Source organism: Bactrocera neohumeralis, chromosome 2, assembly GCF_024586455.1.
Source record: "Bactrocera neohumeralis isolate Rockhampton chromosome 2, APGP_CSIRO_Bneo_wtdbg2-racon-allhic-juicebox.fasta_v2, whole genome shotgun sequence".
Classification (NCBI taxonomy): Eukaryota; Metazoa; Arthropoda; class Insecta; order Diptera; family Tephritidae; genus Bactrocera; species Bactrocera neohumeralis.
This window is the reverse complement of record NC_065919.1, coordinates 32,201,541-32,223,356: the sequence shown is the minus strand read 5'-3', so window position 1 is coordinate 32,223,356 and position 21,816 is coordinate 32,201,541. Positions and strand designations below refer to the sequence as shown.

The 21,816-nt window shown below is 35.5% G+C and overlaps 1 long non-coding RNA gene across 1 annotated transcript; it reads right to left on the bottom strand.

Moving 5' to 3' along the window:
• Positions 1-15,564: 15,564 nt before the first annotated feature.
• LOC126764520 (uncharacterized) lies at positions 15,565-21,428 on the bottom strand. The gene is made up of 3 exons (XR_007668043.1): positions 21,289-21,428; positions 20,506-21,189; positions 15,565-16,060 (listed from the first exon to the last, which is right to left on the bottom strand). It is a non-coding gene; the product is annotated as an uncharacterized LOC126764520 (long non-coding RNA).
• Between the last annotated feature and the right edge of the window lie 388 nt (positions 21,429-21,816).

Genomic DNA, 21,816 nt, shown 5'->3' with positions numbered 1-21,816 from the left:
TTTATTTAAATTTCTAAGCATAAATATATTAATTTTTTAAAATGAAATGTGCAGTGGCTTGTTGTAATAATTATTATGCAATTAAAGGATCGAAAACGAGTTTTTTCAGTTTTCCGGCCGATTTAAAAGTTGCCAAAAAATGGGTGTTATTTTGCAAAAGAAATTATATATTTAATACTAAATTAATAATTTCACAATTCTTTTATCATAATTTCATACATCTGATACGTCTGAACTTATAATATATTTATATACAACACAAGAAACGTCTTCTCCATTTGAATCACAACTTAATAGACAATTTTATTATCAATAGGCCGATATATTTCTTTAGAAATGATTCAAATCTTTTCACTCAACAATATTCAATCGCTTCACTAAAACTTTTCATTAAAATCGAAAGAATTAATAATATTTTGCGAATTTACAAAAGTGTTTACTTTTCTGTTTACAATTTGCAAGCCATTTGACAGTTTTTCACTCTTGTTCTTCTCAACACGGAACTATGACGTTTCGTAATGGCGGTCGTCGTAATCTTGTATTCTATCATTCTTGACTAAAATGAAGTGCTGTGCTCTGCTCTGGAGTAGCGGTAGCAAAAAATTGGGAGCGGTAGTAGAGCAGAGCTAATAAAAATTTTCATTTGCTATATGAAATGTTCAAGATCGCTAATAAAAAATTTAAAACTATGAAAATCAAAGAAAATGCGAAATTTTGATATATGTATTTCATGAAAAGTTTTGCAATTTGATGCATAGAGGAATTAATTTTCAATTACAAATGGTTAAAAACATTTATTAATTGAGAACTAACAGGCTTAATTCACCTTATTAAGTATTGAAATATCAAAAGTAAGTTGTTTTAATATACCATAAAATCATAAAATAGGATTTAAGTAGTTTAGCCATAAATTAAAAGTCCAATATATAATGATTTGCAATCGTAATAAATGTTTCGTGTTTTAATTTAAATGCCCAAAAATGTATTATATTATTTTGTTCGATCTGGCCACAATGAAAAATGTTATAAAAAAAGCTTATTTTGAGGCGCTTTCACACTCTTGGGTATCCCATTATCCTTGATTAACACACAATCTTGCGTGGTATAATGTTCGTATATATTATTTAATGTGTACCTTGCATATGCGATGCATAACAAACAGAACGTTCAGAAATGCCAATATTGCAGCACTGCAATAATCAAGCGTTCGAAAAGACAACACTTCTATCAGCTGTCACTCATAATTTCTATCAAAAAATTGTTTACTGCATTTAACTACGATGTCTGACGAAAAGTAAGTGCAAAACTGTTTTATTTTGATTTTTGTATTGAAATTTAGTTAAATTATGTTAATAGTAATTGTATAAATTATTATTTTTAAATTTTTAGTGAAAATCTCAGTAATGCGGGGACACAGTTATTGCTAAGAGTACGGTTGAATATGGAGGACGAGTTTAAATCGGGTAGAAGGAAAAAAATGTATTGTGGAAGAAAGTTGTGACCGAAGTTAAAAATGTAAATGAAAACAATAAAAATTAAAATGAAGTTCATCAGAAAAAGTAATAAAAAATTATTCAAATAAAGGAAGGTGAGGTAAAGTAAATTTTTTATAATGAAAACAGAGTGGTAAAATAGTTTCTTCTATCGATTCCATTGATATCATCTGAATCAACACGGCGAATGGGGGCATCTTGAATTCCTTCGATTTCATTGTTGGTTTCCATATCGGCATGTGTTATTGTATCGTTAATATGTTCAAAATAACCTCCCTTATTTATGATAAAATTGTGTAAGATAGCGCAAGCGAGTATTACATTAGATGTACATTTAATGCTCGAAGCTTCAATATAATTTAAAATTCTAAACTGTTTCTTAAAAATCCCGAAAGTTTGTTCTATAAATACTTTGTCTTTTAAAAAACAAACATTTGTACCTACAAATTTTTCTTTTTGACTTCAATACCCTTCTTTTTCTTAAATTTAAAGAAAATCTATCATTTCTTTGCTCACAAATTTCGTCTAGTGTTAGTTTCAGCAAAATTTCCATTTTAGTATTATATGCGTTCAAAAATGCAAACAAATGTATCTGCAAATTGTCAAAAATTGTATAAGAAGTATCAAACGTCAAACTTGCAGTGTTGCTACTGTTGCTTATGCTGCAAGTCATGATGCATTTACGAACATAGCCGTCTGTACATGGCCTTATAGAGCCCATACACGACACACATGTGCGTTCGATCTGTATGAATTCGTTTGCCCATACACGACACACAAATCCATTTTGCGTTCGTTCCATTGTATAAACCTACAAGCAGAGAACGTATATTTATAGAGAAGGTTCACGATGATGAAAATTTAGGGATATTTCAATTTTGGGATATTTACTGTTTTGGATGAGCGTGTTTCACCACAGAAAATTATTAGCGTGTTTCACCACTTAACATCAGGGGACACGAAAATAGCAGAATTGAGCATTTTCAGTGTTAAATGAGAAAAATAATAATTCCAATGTTAAGGAATGTACGCTTACAGATTCGCATATTTACTATGCGCAAACGATGCTGCATATACATATGTACATATGTATGTAATTTATAGATCGGTATACATAAGTATGTATGTAAGTATGTATGTATATTTATTATGAAAGCACATAAGTATGTACATATATATTTTAAAATTGAGCTATTTTATGATGAATTCCATAAAATCTTTGCAAATATATAATTCAATAAGATTTGTATTACTATCTAATTGTGCATTTTATATAGGTTTGGTTGGCAACTGCAGTTGTAGCGTCCGTTGTTGCTGTTACTGCGCTGTTGCTGTTGCACCCGCGATTGCAGTTGCATTTGTACGTGCGGATTTTGCTGTTGTTGATGGTTGTGGCCATGTTGTTGCGCTGAACCAGCCAAATTCGGCTGATACAAATCGCTGGCGTTAGTGTAGTAGGTCGTGGCACCATCGCCGGCGGCTGGCGCCTCTATGATGGCTGGCGAGAGGCCCGTAAGATCGGTGCTGGATGCCCATTGGATATCTTGTCCGCTGCCGAGGCCGTAGGCGTACAGGTGGCGTATTGCGTTGGCCGTTTGCGCCAGTTGCAGTTGCGCGGCCTCGTAGGCTCAACTGGGCGGCAAGGTGATGTAGTGTTGTTACACTGTAGTTGTACCAATTATGGTGTGCTGTTCAATTGTAGGGGTCACCAATTATGTGGCGACTTATACACCACATTTATTATATTACAGATTATTTATTAAGATAACTCAAAAGACTTCTTCACTTGTTGGCGTCTATACAAGAAGTGACGCTTCTTAAAAACTAAAAGCTTAGAATTCAGTTGAAACTGTAAATTTCCAAGAAGAATATAAAGAGAATGAAATAATAGAATAACTGACAAACAGTGCTGCCAGATGTGGTACGACTTGTCTGTGTGCCCACACATAGTATATATGTACATACATACATATGTCAGTGAGGTGGAAAAAATTTGAAGAAAGTAGAGAGAAACGGCGAAGTGATAGAAACAAAAAAAAAATATATATATATACAGTCATGGACAAAGAAATAGCAGACTTTGAGGATGTTATGAAAATACGTATATTTTTTATCTAAACAGGAAACAAATAATATATTTTTTTTTTATTAATATTGTATAAAGTGAGAAATAAAGTAGTGACAAACACTTTTCAACTTTTGTTAAGCAAACAGTGGTGTTACAAAATAAAAATACACTAATATTACAAAAATAACTAAAAGAAGATATTGAAAGTTTTTCCCAAAGACAAGAAATACAAAAATACAAACGTTTAATTAACTAAAATACAAACCGGGCGCGAAAACCCAAAACATAAAATAAAAGTAAAAACAAAATAAACGGGCGCGAACATAAAAACAAATATACATACCCACAACAAAACAACAACACAAGGAGGAAGCCAGCTGGAGCACAGGACGGGGAACAAACAAAGAAGAAGGCGTTAAGGCAGCATAAGTACATGCATACACCCAACAAAACATACCAAACCGAGCACCAAGTGAGCGTATTATGTTCATCTTAATTTATGTAATATGTACATATATGCAAATATGTATGAATAATATTACCGAGTTATTTGATATAAAACTTGTAATAAAAAATACGCTCTAACGGCTTGATATAAAAAAAAAATCCAAACACGGTAAAAGTCGCAATACCGCTTAGTGCAATATAAATACATATATGCCATATATACATACATACATACATACATATGTGTATACACTTAGTAACATATAATAAGTGTTAAATTGAATGCTTATATACATATGAATGCTTACGTTCGTGTATTCCAAACACAATAAACCTTCCAACAAGAATTTACTTGCACTAGAATCCGCCAATACCTCTTATACTTGATCAAGTAATAAGCAGGATTGCCTAAGACTGGTAAGCGAAGGAAAAGATCATAACATAAAAAGCAGCACATAAAAATTTAAAACAACAAAACAGACATACATACATATTCGCATATATACCTAGTGAAAATACCACTGGAAGTGAGAGAGCAATTGCTAAACGTCAAAACCTACTGAACTTTGACAGCTAATCGAGTTCAGTAGGTTTTGACGTTTATCAATTGGAAACCAGCGATGGCCAGATTGAAATCTTACCAAAAAAATGTGTAAACGGAGGGATTTGTTGCATCGTTCAAGACCACTTATAAAAAATGTAAAACAATGAAAATTAAATAAATTTGTGAAATCTAAAGATATTTGATGAAACGTTTTGTAATTTGAAGCATCATAGTTTTATTTTCAATGGAAAATTATTAAAAACATTTAATGATTGAGAGCTAACAAGCTTAAATCCTGTTATTGGGTATTGAAAGTACAAAAGTCAGTTGTTATAATATTCTTTAAAAAGATTTAAATGATTTCTCCATATAATAAATAACCACTATTTAGTAATTTTTATTCGTACTAAATGTTGGGTATTGGGTTGATAAATGCCCAAAAATTGTTATTTTGTTCAGTCTGGCCATAATGGAAAATGTTATAAAAAACGCTAATTTTGAGGCGCTCTCACACTGGAATAAGTTTAACATCCCTTTAATCCTGCCTGTACATTAGCACAAGCAAAGCGCATTGATCTCTTCAACGAGCTCTCAATCGCACAAAGCATAAGTACATACAAGTCCGAGTTTTAGGGTGTACCTAAATACAAAATTTCGGACATCAAATATTTTAATGTACAAAAAACGCGGTTTAATAGTAATTAACGATTCAAAGTAAAATATAAATAAAAATAATACCAATGCAAGTATATACAAAACGATACGTTTGTACTGATATAATCTGAAAAAACTCTTATTTATTTAAAAGAGTATACAATTTGTTACACTATATCGATTCGATTAGATACTACAAATCAGTTGACAAATACTTTATATATAAATATATAAAATAAGAAATATAAATATTTTTATAATATAACAAAAATGGTTAACAACGACAAAAATCAAAATAAACCTGCAGGAGCTACACGCTCAAAACAGGCTATTAAATTTATTTCACAAAGTGACAGTATATTACGATACTGCACTAGATTTGCCTCTTCTCCGATTCATGAGAACTCTGAATCGTTATTAGAAAAAAACTTAAAAATTTTTGGACTCGCCTCCAAGCGGCTCATGACGCCATTCTAGATTCTGACGATTCAGATACACACAATTTCAAATCCTCGGCTTACGCAATATACGAAAACTGCTTAGACCAGTATGAAGAAACGAAAGCTATGATCTCCGATCAATTAAAGCTAATAAAAGCAATTGCGCCTACTCCCCACAGTAGAGTAGAGCTGCCACAAATAGACAGTCAAGAGGCAAGTTCAGGCATCTACCTCGAGCTGGCCGCATGTGACACAGAAACCTTTTACGGAGGTTATGAAGAATGGCCGTCCTTCCGGGACATGTTTACGGCCGTGTACATAAACCATCCTCAATTATCACATGCGCAAAAATTGTATCACCTCAGATACAAAACTAAAGGTCAAGCAGGCGAAATAGGCAAACGGTTCGCATTAAATGACGACAATTTCAATTTGGCTTGGGAAGCTCTAAAAGCTAGATATGAAAACGACAGAATACTGGTCGATAAGCAAGTAACGACACTAATGAACTTGCCAAAAATTAAGAAAGGAACAAGTGTAGAATTCATCAAACTAGAATCCACTGTTTCAAATTGTTTGTCGATTCTATCGACACTAAATATTCCCACAGACAGCTGGGACCCAATTCTGGTAAACATTTGCACCGCCGCATTACCAGAAAAGTCGTTACTTCTATGGGAGCAATCGCTCTCATCACGAAAAAAGTGCCCAACGTGGCAACAAATGAAAGATTTTCTCACCACCCAATATGAAATTGCGGAAAGGTTAGAAGAAAAAATAATCAAAACTAAGATCATTAAACACGACCAAAATAGAAGCTTCAATAGAACCCAAGCTAGAAGCAACAAAAATTTAAACAAAAGCTTTCACAAAACGCACTCGTTCATGTCCGAACAGAAAAAACACACGTCATGCGAACTACGCACAAGAGGGCATAAGCTTAAAACTTGCGATAAGTTTAAAAAATTAAATATTAACGAAAGGAACAACTTTGTCAGATCAAAAAGACTCTGTACAAACTGCTTGTCCCATACACACAATCTTAAAAACTGCAAAAGCAAATATAATTGCTTCTATTGTCACAAAAGACACAATTCAATGCTTCATTACAGCAGATATCCGATCTCACTCCAAAGAAGCACTTTTACAAAAAGAACCAAGGGTTTAACTGCAAAAGCAAATCACGAAACCCAAAATTCGAAAATTTGCCAAGAGACACCATGCTGCTCAAAGGCACAAAAATTTCAAACGCTGCACAGCGAAACACAAAATGGACTAGTTACAAAACTAGTTACCAGTATATACAAACAAATACCTTAATTCACAATTAAGGCAATTTCAAAAGTTAAAGAAACTTCCCCCATATCAAACAAAACTCTAGAAGATCGGTATTGTGAAGACTTCTCTAAAGCCACAACTACTCGATCATATAATGACCGGTACGCCATTATCATTATTGGCACCTACACTTACAAAAGACAAAGGTCGCTCTTATCGCACATATCCAACTGCTTCTCATATGGGTGGGTTATGGGAATCAGCTATACAAAGCATTAATTAATTGTGGAGAATTCTCTACTAATCGAAGCCGTTCTCCATTCACGGCCACTCTCACGCAAGATCCCTCTAATTGTAAGGGCTAAGGAGTACCCATTCTGGCCATATCTGAGCAAGGCGTGGAGTTAATAATCTTTAAAAGCCGATAACACAGAAAAGGCAAATAATGAACACACTGATGGTAAAGAAATTTTAAATGAAACCACAAATAATAAACCGATCAAAGAAACAACCGCAAATATCAACTAACTGGTAATTCTTCTTCTTCTTAATTGGCGTAGACACCGCTTACGCGATTATGGACGAGTTAACAACAGCGCGCCAGTCGTTTCTTCTTTTCGCTACGTGGCGCCAATTGGATATTCCAAGCGTAGCCAGGTCCTTCTCCACCTGGTCCTTCCAACGGAGTGGAGGTCTTCCTCTTCCTCTGCTTCCCCCGGCGGGTACAGCGTCGAATACTTTAAGAGCTGGAGTGTTTTCATCCATTCGGACAACATGACCTAGCCAGCGTAGCCGCTGTCTTTTAATTCGCTGAACTATGTCAATGTCATTGTATATCTCGTACAGCTCATTGTTCCATCGAATGCGATATTCGCCGTGGCCAACGCGCAAAGGACCATAAATCTTTCGCAGAACTTTTCTCTCGAAAACTCGCAACGTCGACTCATCAGTTGTTGACATCGTCCAAGCCTCTGCACCATATAGCAGGACGGGAATTATGAGTGACTTATAGAGTTTGGTTTTTGTTTGTCGAGAGAGGACTTTGCTTCTCAATTGCCTACTCAGTCCAAAGTAGCAGCTGTTGGCAAGAGTTATCCTGCGCTGGATTTTTAGGCTGACATTGTTGGTGGTGTTTACGCTGCTTCCAAGATAGACGAAATTATCTACAACTTCAAAGTTATGACTGTCAACAGTGACGTGAGTGCCAAGTCGCGAGTGCGACGACTGTTTGTTTGATGACAGGAGATATTTCGTCTTCCCTCGTTCACTGCCAGACCCATTTCTTTTGCTTCCTTGTACAGCCTGGAGAAAGCAGAACTAACGGCGCGGGTGTTGAGGCCGATGATATCAATATCATCGGCATACGCCAACAGCTGTACACTCTTATAGAAGATGGTACCTTCTCTATTTAGTTCTGCGGCTCGAACTATTTTCTCCAAAAGCAGGTTGAAAAAGTCGCACGATAGGGAATCGCCTTGTCTGAAACCTCGTTTGGTATCGAACGGCTCGGAGAGGTCCTTCCCGATCCTGACGGAGCTTTTGGTTTTACTCAACGTCAGTTTACACAGCCGTATTAGTTTTGCGGGGATACCAAATTCAGACATCGCGGCATAAAGGCAGCTCCTTTTCGTGCTGTCGAAAGCAGCTTTGAAATCGACGAAGAGGTGGTGTGTGTCGATTCTTCTTTCACGGGTCTTTTCCAAGATTTGGCGCATGGTGAATATCTGGTCGGTTGTTGATTTGCCAGGTCTGAAGCCACACTGATAAGGTCCAATCAGCTTGTTGACGGTGGGCTTTAATCTTTCACACAATACGCTCGATAGAACTTTATATGCGATGTTGAGGAGGCTAATCCCACGGTAGTTGGCGCAGATTGTGAGGTCTCCTTTTTTATGGATTGGGCATAGCACACTTAAATTCCAATCGTTGGGCACGCTTTCGTTCGACCATATTTTACAAAGAAGCTGATGCATGATGTGTTTTAATAGCTCGGCCGGCAATCCGTCGGCCCCTGCCGCTTTGTTGTTTTTCAGGCGGGCAATTGCTATTCGAACTTCTTCATGGTCGGGTAATGGAACGTCTGCTCCATCGTCATCGATTGGGGAATCGGGTTCGCCTTCTCCTGGTGTTGTGCATTCATTGCCATTCAGCAGGCTGGAGAAGTGTTCCCTCCATAATCTAAGTATGCTCTGGGCATCGGTGACTAGATCACCTTTGGGGGTTCTACAAGAGTGTGCTTCGGTCTTGAAACCTTCTGTAAGCCGCCGCATTTTTTCGTAGAATTTTCGAGCATTACCCCTGTCGGCCAGCTTATCAAGCTCTTCGTACTCACGCATTTCGGCCTCCTTCTTTTTCTGTCTACAAATGCGTCTCGCTTCCCTCTTCAACTCTCGGTATCTATCCTATCCCGCACGTGTTGTGGTCGATCGTAACATTGCGAGGTAGGCAGCCTGTTTTCTCTCCGCTGCGAGACGACACTCCTCGTCATACCAGCTGTTCTTTTGCACTTTCCGAAAACCAATGGTTTCGGTTGCAGCTGTACGTAAGGAGTTTGAAATGCCGTCCCACAGTTCCCTTATACCGAGTTGTTGACGAGTGCTCTCAGAGAGCAGGAGTGCAAGCCGAGTAAAGAATCGTTCGGCTGTCTGTTGTGATTGCAGCTTCTCGACGTCGAACCTTCCTTGTGTTTGTTGGCGTGCGTTTTTTGCTGCACAGAGGAGGGTGCGAATCTTAACTGCAACAAGATAGTGGTCCGAGTCGATGTTAGGACCTCGGAGCGCACGCACATCTAAAACACTGGAGACGTGTCTTCCGTCTATCACAACATGATCGATCTGGTTGGTAGTTTTTCGATCCGGAGACAGCCAGCTAGCTTGATGAATCTTCTTATGCTGGAATCTAGTACTACAGATAACCATATTTCGGGCCCCGGCGAAGTCGATCAGCCTCAACCCAATTGGGGATGTTTCATCGTGGAGGCTGAATTTACCGACCGTAGTGCCAAAGATACCTTCTTTGCCCACCCTGGCGTTAAAATCGCCAAGCACGATTTTGACAGCGTGGCGGGGGCAGCTCTCATAAGTGCGCGCCAAGCACTCATAAAAGGCATCTTTGGTCACATCGTCCTTCTCTTCCGTCGGGGCGTGGGCGCAAATCAGCGATATGTTGAAGAACCTCGCTTTGATGCGGATTGTGGCTAGACGTTCATTCACCGGAGTGAATGATAGTACTCGGCGACGAAGTCTCTCTCCCACCACGAATCCCACACCAAACTTGCACTCCTTTATATGGCCACTGTAGTAAATGCCACAAGGACCTACTCGTCTTTGTCCTTGTCCCGTCCATCGCATTTCTTGGACGGCGGTGATGTCAGCCTTTATTTTCACGAGGTCATCAACCAGCTGGGCAGCGGCACCTTCCCAATTAATGGACCGGACATTCCGGGTGCATGCCCTTAAATCGTAGTCCTTATTTCGTTTGCCATGGTCGTCATCAAAAGGGGGGTCTCTCATCCGAGGCTGTTTCAACTTTTTCATTGGTATTGTTTTTTACGTGGCGGGTCCCAAGCCCAGCGCACAACCCTATGTAGGGAATGTTTCGCCTTCTCACATTAGCTCGCCTTCGAACGGATGTTCTTAGGCTACCCAGAGGATACTTGGTCAAAGACCGGAAGTAGTGAGCTGCTTGAGTCATATGTAAAAGAATCGTTTCTGGCCACTCCCAAGTGAATGGCGATCAGAGAACTTTCCTCACTTGCGTGAACTTCTACACATTACTCCACCCTCCACTAACTGGTAATTACAAACCCATAAATCCGCAAAAATAAAGTTTCTTATTGTATACACGTTAAAGCAATTATGATACATTCCAAATACTATGTTTAAAACCAAACACGTTTTCAACATTTATAGCATGTACGCGGAAATACATGCAACAATATAAAAGCGTAACACTAGGCAAAATATTCGCCTACGGGACCCAGGATGTTTAAATGAGTTAAGTTGAGGGGGGACCTCACTCAACCTGGGAAAAACTGGCGCACCCTACTACGACAGCGGAATTCCCCACAGCTGATGACACTACATCACACCACAGTTGAGAACATCACCATACCCAGCAAGGGGTCACCACAACAAAAAAGGATTTGAACAAGGCACCAGACGATCATCGCACGTCAACACTCGAATACACCCGTTCGCTTTCGATATTCGTCTTCGACTGATGCCCCGCGCTGCAACGTATCGATCCTACGCGGCGCCACGTCGATGTCTCCTGCTATCGCTCGGTTTGGGAACTGTATCCGCCCCGCTCCGTACAATTGAATTTCCAACATACGTAACTTTGTATTTAATACCTAAAATAAAATTATTGTACATTTTAAATAAAACATTTTTTTTTTATTTAACGATTGTGAAAGTGGTCGGTAATTCCTTCTGAAACGTTGAGCAGCAACTTATTTACTCGCCTTTGTGTCTTCTATGTCTAAAAACATTTTCGAATGAAGCAATGAAGCCTTCAAGACTGCAAGATCATTTGAATAAAATGCATCCAGATGAGAGAGACAAGAATGTAGCATATTTTCAAGACCTAGAGAAGAAGCATAATACTCAACCAAGTGTAGCAAAACTATTTTCGGCGGCTACTAAGCAAGATGATGACGGACTTCGAGCTTCGTACAATATCTCTTTGTTAATTGCTCAAAAAGGCAAACCACATAACATCGGAGAAGCCAGCAATAAATGAAGTAATAACTACCGTGCTTCATAAACCGGCCGCAGATATTTTCCGAAAAATTCCTTTGGGTAATAATTCTGTGCAAAAACGAATTGATGAAATGGCTGAAAACATTGAAGAATCATTGTACGATCACCTGAGGTCAAGTCAATTTTCAATTCAGCTGGATGAGTCCACTTTACCAACTAATGAAGCATTGTTGTTGTCTTACGTGAGCTTTATTAAAGATGAGAAAATATGTGAAGAACTATTATTTGATAGAAATTTGGAGACCGATACAAAAGGCAAAATCATATTCAATATATTGGAAAAGTTTTGCGATGAGAAAGAAATTCCTTTGAAAAATATTATTTCAGTTGCTACGGATGGCGCTCCGGCAATCACAGGGTGCCATAAAGGCTTCATAGCGTACTTAAAAAATAAAATTCCAGATGTCCTCGGTGTACATTGCGTTATTCATAGACAACATTAAGTTGCTAGAAACTTAAGTGAAAAACTATTTCAATCACTGCAATATGTCATCAAAGCAGTCAATAAAATCCGCAACAGCTCTTTGAACGATAGATTATTTCATCAGCTTTGTGTTTCTAATGACGAGGATTTCAATCGTTTGTTGTTTCATACCGAAGTTCGTTGGCTATCAAGAGGCAATTGTCTGACTCGGTTCTACAACCTGTTTGACTCTGTTATAGAGTTTTTGGAAACTAAAGATACAGAATTTCAAGACAAGCTCATAACATCCAAGACTGATATAGCTTACATGACAGATCTGTATAAATTGTTTAACGACATGAATCTCCAACTGCAAGGCGGTGAACTAAATTTAATTAAAATAAAAAACGTCGTTGCTGCTTTCGCAGCCAAACTGCTTCTACACAAAAAGAATCTGAGCAGACGTGAGTTTCACAATTTTCCGAATTTATCAGTATCATGCAGTAACGACGAATTGTTTGCCTACTGCCAACATTTGGAAAACCTCCACATTGACTTCACCGAACGATACCAGGACATTTTGAACTTGGAAATACCAGACTGGGTGTCACCTCAGCTGGAAGAAGAACTTATAGAATTGACAACAAACGAGGAAATAAAAATCAAGTTCAAAAATGGTTACCAAGAATTTTGGCTACAAAAACCGATCTCGCAATTGTACCCTGGACTGTGGTCAATCGTTCAACGATTCTTGATAGCATTCCCATCGTCATATTTGTGTGAACGTGGATTTAGTGCTGTGACAACACTGCTTACTAAAAATAGAAATCGTTTGCTTGTTACCGAACATGGCGACTTGCGACTGTTCTTGAGTAAATTGGAACCTGATATTAACAAAATTATTAAACAGCATCAGATTCATCCTTCACATTAGTTTTTATATATGTATCGATTATTTTAGTTTTATTTTTAATAAAGTATTCTCTGTTTTAATACTATAAAGTTGTGCTTCAATAATCATTCTTATTGCCAGGTGGAGCCCGTAAGAGTTAACTTGAGACCTAAGCGCCGTTGTATGTTACCTACTGCGCTTAGGTTTCAAGTTGCTGGTTATAGTAAAAGTTTCGTTTAGAATTCTCCGTTAATATACATACTTATATAGGCCACAATAATTAATTTGAAGTTATAGTGGTTTTTAAATAGGTGAAAAAATGGGGGCGCTAAAAAAATATTTATTCTCTAAGTGGGCGGTAGACAAAATATGTTTGGGAACCACTGCTTTAAACAAACGATTTTTTTTGCTTAAATCTCTTTAAAAATTATCTAAGAATATGTCCCAAAGTTATAGATGGGAATTCGAAATATTATCGAAGCTAGAAGGGAAATAGTGACCGAGCATCTAGCAGATATACTATGTATAGGGTTACATACCCTCTTATGTATATCATCTATATCCTCTTATCATGTATGTATATCATCTATACTTACTTCAGATAGCGAAATTAACCACAATCCATCATTGGAAAAAATATTTCTTTAGCTCTTGACATAGTATAAACTTATCATACATACAGTTTACCAACCATTGAAACTAATGATCTCCTCTCGTTACTGTAAGAAACCTAACACTGTACTCTCCGAAATGCCTAAACCAACTGGACAAATGAGTTTTAATTCGGAATTTAATACCAAAATCAATGACGACAAACCCCACAATATTCGGTGTTATAGCTTTTTCGCAGAGGAGTTAATTGATCAATTAACAGGTCTTCGCTCAATTAAAGCGCTAATTTAGATCGATTTCACATACCAAATAAAATTCTTGTTTTACTACATTAATTCTTAACCGAACTGAAATCGAGTTGGAACCAAGAATGATAAAAACAGGATTGCGCAATGCGCATGTTTGCTTTCAGTCAGCTGACGTCACGGTTGACTTATTATTCGCCCGCGCTTTTTAAAGTGAATTCGAATTGTGTTTTCAAGTGTTGTATTAATTGTTAAATTTTATATTTTTTAAAATGAGTTGCACAGTGTTGGGTGCAATAATAATAATGGTAAAAATTGTGCTACGAAATGGAGTTTTTTCCATTTCCCTAAAGATAAAACAGTGGTAAAACAATGGATAATTTTTGTCGTCGTACGGACAAAATTAATGCAACTTGCAGTTTGAAATGGGTAATTATAGCATTTTGATTACAATAATTTTACTTTTATAACAAACACTCTTGCAGGTTTAAGTTCGCGGAATCCAACTAAGTTACTGCCTAGCGCTTTTCCCACGTTAACCACTGCTCCTGCAGAGGCTAATGAACGGCAGAAAAGGATGGAGTCTCATTCCAAAAAAGAGATGTTAACAACAATGTTGAAGAATACCGCCCCTGTTGAAGTAATTCAAGAAAACGAGGTTGGAGAGGCACCTCAAACTGCAGGAGAGGAGGTCATCGATGAGAAAGCCGAGAAAATACTGCATTTGGAAACAGAAATGTTAGTCCTAATTGATATTGATGAAGTATCTTTTTCTTACATAAGTATGTGTATTTCTTATTCTTTTTAGACAAAGGCTGAATAGTGTTGTTAGAACTTTGAATAAGTGCAAAAACGAGCAGTCAGCAGAAATTAAACGCCTTAGGATTTCCATTAAAACCTCGGAATTCCACAGAAATAATTTGGAGCAAAAACTTAGCTGCATTTTAAATTATATTATAAACCTAAAACTGCAGAAAACATTCTTATATAAAAATGTATTGATGTTAACAAATGCAAATATGTACTAACATACAAACTAAGTTTTTGCACTGTTTCTTATCCTAATTACAATAATAATCTTAACTAACAATTTATTCCATTTATTTATACGCATGTATGTATGTTTATTATATTTTTACAGGTAATATTTTTCAACGTGTGTCAGTTGATCTAAATTCCACTGACCCAATTGAAAAAAATGATGACTTGGAGATTCTCAACAACGACGGACTTGAGAATTTGGCAGGATATATCTGCCACAAACTCGGTAAAGACAACCTCGAAATTGTTGGCAATTCAGAAAATTGTTCGTCTTATACTAGGGTGGATCACCTTTCTGAAGGAGGACTCTCAAAACCAGCAGATATGTTAATGGAGCATATGAGAGCCTTGCAAGCAGTATTTGACGATGTAAATGGTACTGATTTGCATATATGTACTATGTATGTACAAATTACGCCCAGAAGCACTTAGATTTAAGTAATTTTGTAAATGGTAGCTCGAAAGTAAAATAATTGTTTTTCATAGCTAGAATGTATTTTAGGATTCGTTCCTTAAATAAAAGCTTAATTGAACATACATATGTATAGCAAAAAAAGAAAATTAAATAAGACAATAAATTGATACTTGGTCACAAAATATTCAATGTTTTTATTTGCATAAATGTATATGGTTGAAACAAACACAGCAAAGAGACAAAATTAAATAATACAATGAAAATACAATTAAATGAATATGTAGGTAAATGTTCACTATAAAATATTCACTTATATTGATATCTTTTATTAATATTCACTTATATTGATGTTAACTTTTAATTATATTCATGTTTTTGTATGCCTGCAATACAAAATTGCTTCTTATTGCAAAGAAAAACAAACTGAAAATCAACTGATTGTACGTTGGTCAACCGTGACTTAGATGCGCAGAACGAACAAAATTTGAACTCGCCATTGCGCAATCTTGTTTCATCATTCTTGAGTTGGAACTGTAAATTTGGCTATGTTTAACTCTGCCGGTTGTTGTCCAATTTGTTGTAAATTTGGTTGTGTGCATTGATAAAATAGCAATCAATCAGATGATGAATTTTAATCATCAGAAAAAATACACAAGGAAGTACACCCAACTCTTTTCTTACACCGTAGAAACGTTCCTCAGAAATCCGTGTAAAAAGAAACCGAGGCGTTTCCTATAGTAAAATGGGGGATACGTTCCATTTCATCTGAAAACCGTGTAAGATAAAAAAAAGTTGAAAACTATAAAATTTCAGATATGCCTACAAATTTTATGTTCATATGGCATTTTGAGCATTAAACTTAAAATTTCATACAAGTGAAAAATTAGTAGGGCAAGCAAAACCAAAAGAAATCTGTTAATCCAGAAAAATTAGGGGTAAAATTTAGAATAGCATCCCCGGATTTCGGGGATAAAATGGGTGTCACTGGAAAGGTGGCATTCTCCAGATCACGAAAATATATACATTTAGTTGCCGCTGACTTATAGTTTTAAAGATATTTGCATTTAAAGTTGAAAAATTTATAACTTTTACATTGGTAATTTGTATATTGTGAACAACTTTTTCACTTATATTATGCACTTTTCCCTTACTAACACTTCACTATAACGTTTCTGTATTATAATTTTTTTAATATTTGTTGTGAATAAAGCTTTATTTTAATTATTTTATTTTAGTTACAATTCTCTGCATTTGCACAATAAGAAAAGGGTTGCCATGGTTATTTTTTTTTTGGAGCGCCGAGCAAAATTATTAAAAAAATTAATATACAGAAACGTTATAGTGAAGTGTTAGTAAGTGAAAAGTGCATAATATAAGTGAAAAAGTTGTTCACAATATACAAATTACCAATGTAAAAGTTATAAATTTTTCAACTTTAAATGCAAATATCTTTAAAACTATAAGTCAGCGGCAACTAAATGTATATATTTTCGAGATCTGGAGAACGTCACCTTTCCAGTGATACCCATTTTATTCCCGAAATCCGGGGATGCTATTCTAAATCCCAGCCAAAATTAGAATAGAAATGAAGAAAAAATATTTACATAGTAAAGGGCTGCATGAATACGCAAAAAACAACCTTTGAGTCACTGTCCAAAAATTTCAACTTGCACTCACTCACACAACGTAAAAATTAATTCTAATGTTTGGGTAAAACAGGCCCGTCCAACATAATTTTGTGAAGGGCCAGGTTTAGCATTTTCATAACCCTAGCGGGCCAAAAAAAAAATAAAATGACCTTCAGTTTTGGTATATTTATTTATTTATAATAAGCAACATCACATAAATCTTAATATATTACTATTAATGTAACTATGGCCTTAGCATATAAAGATATTCTTATTCTTAAAATCTAATTAATGAGATGTCTGAAAATTTTTCTGTTTGCACAGCGCATCTATGTGAGCTGGAGTTTTAGAAGTGGCTATGCGCAAAATGCCTTTAAGATGGCTATCTAATAAAGATGATCTGGTTTTTGATTTGTTAAATTTCATGCGAGAAAACAGCTGCTCGCAAACATATGTACTACCAAATAAAGGAATATGTTGAATAGCCAGGTTAGTAAGGTTTGGGTATTGTCTGGGTGTAATATACTTTTTGTAAAATTCAATTAAGGTTAGAAGACAATTATTATATGCTGTTTTTAGATGAGAGCTGCTTTGCAATTCTATTAACTCCAGCTGTAAACTCTGCGCAGCGCCTTCAATTTCAACATCAAATGGATTTTGAAATACTTTCATGCAGGGAGTTTGTGATTTAATGTCTGCGAATCTGTCGTCAAACTCGTTCCTTAATCTTTATAACATCAACACGTACTTGTCAAAATCCAGGGTATCTTGCTTTTTTGTAGATAAGGTCTCCCAATGAATCAACTGCTTTTGTTCCAGCTGCTTTTCCAACAATAAAAGCTTTTTTGTGAAAGCTAGAACGTGTTCGTATAACTGTGTGCATAGTTGGTCTTTCCCTTGTAGTTTTAAGTTAAGATCAGAAAGATATTTAGTTATATCAACCAGGAAAGCCGGATCAGCCAACCACTCCTCATCAGTAAGGAAAGTAATTTCTTGGTCTTTGTTGCCAAGAAAAATCTTTAAGTCGTCCAGCAGGGAATAGAATCGCTTTAGTGTGGCTGCTCTGCTGAGCCAGTGAACGCGAGTAAAGTATACAATGTCTTCGTGATCTGAACCGACATCAGCCAGAAAAGCCTGGAACTGTCTGCGGTTAAGCCCTCTTGCGCGTATAAAATTAACTGTCTGCACTAGTTTATCCATCACGTGTTTCAGGCCTATACAACTGGGATGCCCAAAGACTATAAGAGATGGCGGGCCGGATGAAGGGCCTATGCGGGCCGGATGGTGGCCCGGGGGCCGTATGTTGGACAGGCTTGGGGTAAAATAAGGACCGAGTCTCATTAGTGAGAACAACAACGAGTTCGCTCAACTCATAGCACTCTCGCAAGTAACGATCCACTCTCTGCAGAATTGGTCTACCAAAGCAATTCATTGTGTTGGTGTGAATTAATTCTGTGCAAGAAGGATGTTGGCTGAGTGAATGATGTTCGTGTGAATTAACAACTGTTAACTCGAGTTATTCTAGTTGCACGACTAGAAACAAGTATGTAAATACGTATAGATAATTACATACGAATGTGGATAAAAAAAATGTTTCCAATATTAAATTTTATTGCAATTTTTCATGAAGTTTATTTAGGGATTAATAGATTTAACAAAATATTATAAAAAATAAAAATATTTTAGAACTAAAACCTGTCCTTTGGAACAATTGAAAAAAAAAACTGTTTTTAAATCCCAAAATACATGCAACTTTTAGTTCCAAAGTATCACATTTTTATTAGTTACATTCGCGTTCATTTCCAGTCCAATTAACTCATGTGTAAATATACCTATGTATGTATTATGCTAATAAACTGTCGATAAATCGTAAAAAAAAACATTAGGGAAAACCAAAAAACATACGTATGTGCGACGTACGAGTCTCTTTATATCGACTAACGAGAAACTTATACATATCATGAAATGAAATTGTAATGAAAAGCATCAAATACCATACATGGATACATATGTATTTTTTATTTTTATGTATTCTAAACTATAAAATAAAAAAGAAATTCACTTATGTATACTCGTGCAACAAAAAATATACACATAATTCTTGTACTAAAAAATAAAATATAAAAATGTCTCATATAACTTAAAAAAATTGCGCTATTAAAAACTTAAACAAAAAAGAAGCAATTCATTTATCTAACAAAAATATACAATATATGCATAATTCATTTATTTAAAAAAAAATGTGTAAAACATTCACCAGTCTTTTTGAACTTAAAAATAATTTATTTAAAGAATTAATGACTTCAGAAATTTAGAAAAGATAATTATCAAATTCGTTTTCAATGTTGCACATGTGTTTCTTATTAGTTTAAACTCTAGAAATAATTAATTAATTTACATATTCGTATGTAAAAACATGATTTTTCCTACAGTAACAGGGTTAGACCCAATAGCACAACGCTTTTCAGAAAGTAAATTTTTGGCATTTGAGAATATTCTCTCAGACGAGGCACTACTAATTTAAAAAGTAACGGAAATTTAAGTTTATTTGATTCCCACCATTATAAAACGTCAAAATTGTCGTGCATAACTTCGTTAACATTTTCGTATAATAGTAATTCATTTTGAACTCGATCAAGATTATTTGTTGGATTTGAAGGCTGAAGAAATCCTGAGAAAAGTTGTTCCTTATTATTTGAGAGAGAATTTAATTGACTACTTTCGTTATTGTTTTGATCTTGCTCAAAAACCAATGCTTCTAGCATGTTTTTGCAATGTAGTTTTATATAATTTTTTTCTTCATTTGTAAACTGTAACAATTTATTAGTCGGTGGAAACAAAAACAAAGCAATTTTGTGAAAAATTGTTAAGTTTTTAATTACGACATCATTTATCAATGTGCTGAGTTTAATTTTTAACGATTTTTAGCATTCTGAATCATCATCGCTATTTGTTTCACATATTCGTTTTAAAAAGTAAACATGCACAATAACTAAATTTAAAGTAGGGTAGTTATCTCCTTCTAATTCTTTTGATGTTTCTTCGAACTTTTTCAAAATATTTATTATATCTGTTAAAGTATTTAAGCTGATGTTACTTATTCTATGGGTTTGACTTTTTATCTGTAAAATGTTTATAATATCGATCCAATTGCTTTGAAAAGATTGCAATCAAGACTATAATCAAACTCCTTCATTGCCGCCTTTACTTTTTGTATAATTTTTTCCCCTATATTAAATAAAGTCACACTTCGTTTTTAAATATGAAACTTTCGCAAGTATAATGAAAAACTAAAAATTAAAAAAAATATATACATGGTATCAAGGCATATTGAACAGGTAGCCTCATGTGAAAATCCCATGTATTTTGTTGTTGCCTGAAAGCTCGAATGCATCAACCTACGAAATATCAAGTTTGATTTGAAAATACGTATGTACAGCTGCGAGCACTGAAATATTAGTGTGCAATTGTGGTAAACATTTCTTGAAATTACAACAAATTGTTGTACTTGACACCACATATAGTACGTGCACATACATACATATCTGCAAATAAGTATATACCGTTTCAACAAATACTTACTGCTACAAGATTCAAAATCCATTGATCGAAAAGCAATAAGCTTCATTCCAATTTTTCCGCTTTTTATATAGTGAATAGTCATAGACAAAAACGATTGTTTTAAATAATTATCGGTCCATAAATCTGAGTTAAGTCCAAAGGTACTAAGTTCACTTAGTTCTAATTTTAAGGAATCGTGGGCTATATTGTATAGATTGTCTCTGTTTCGGGATATCGTTGTTGGATGAGGTAATAGTTGATCAGTATCTACATCGACTCATACTTAGCTCCAATTGAAGGTATTAGAGATCCGTATATTTTTTCAGTCCTGCATCTTCGATCATCTTGAATGGTCTGTAATTTTTAGTGACCCATTCAGTGAACGTATCAGCAACATTTTTTTTGTGTCGTTGTCCACTAATATCTTTGGGTTATCCGAACGGTTTTTTAAATTTTTATAGCATTTATGTTTCACAAGGTTAGACGTGCTATTCATAAATTTCAAAACGCTGTTACAATTTTTGCATGCAACAAAATCTCTTACCAAACTGCCACTATTTTCAACCTTGCCAAAAATTTCCCAAACCTTGCTTTTCTAGCTTCAATAACCACTGTACATATATTTGCCTTTCACTATATTATCCTTAATTTCATTAATCTGCTGCCTTAGTACAGGCGTCGACTGGGTTGACGATGCAGATTCATCTAATGTTAAATATTTTTGTAAAACAGAGACACAGGTGTAAATTGTATTACAACATGGCAAATATTAGCAAACAATTGCACTGAATTTCAATTACTTACATCCATTATGCCATGCCAAAACTATTTTACCCCCTTTTATCTTCGTATGCACAAAACAAATGACGAATTTAAATATTTAATAAACTGTCTCGGTTAAGCGTCTACGGCTATGGGTGCACCCTGTTCTGTTAAAAGAATGAGAGAAACAATGATTTCGTGACGATCACACACTATTCCACTACTAAAAGTGCCCATACACGAGCACACAAGTGCGTTCGATCGGTATGAATTCGTTTGCCCATACACGACACACAAATCCATTTTGCGTTCGTTCTTCACAGAGTTAACATGTGCGACAGGGAAGCGGAACATTTCTTCGAATTTATTTCTAATGTAGCACTTTTATCTATTTCTTTGTATTTCGTTAATAAGTTATTCCAACTTTTATTTTTCTCAATTTTATTTTCATATTTATCACTTTTCATTTGCCAAATTGCCAATTCATTTTTTATAAGATCAATAAATTCTGATACGAAATCTTTATTAAGGGGGGAGCCTGCTTTAGAAGCTTCGAACAATCGATTTTTT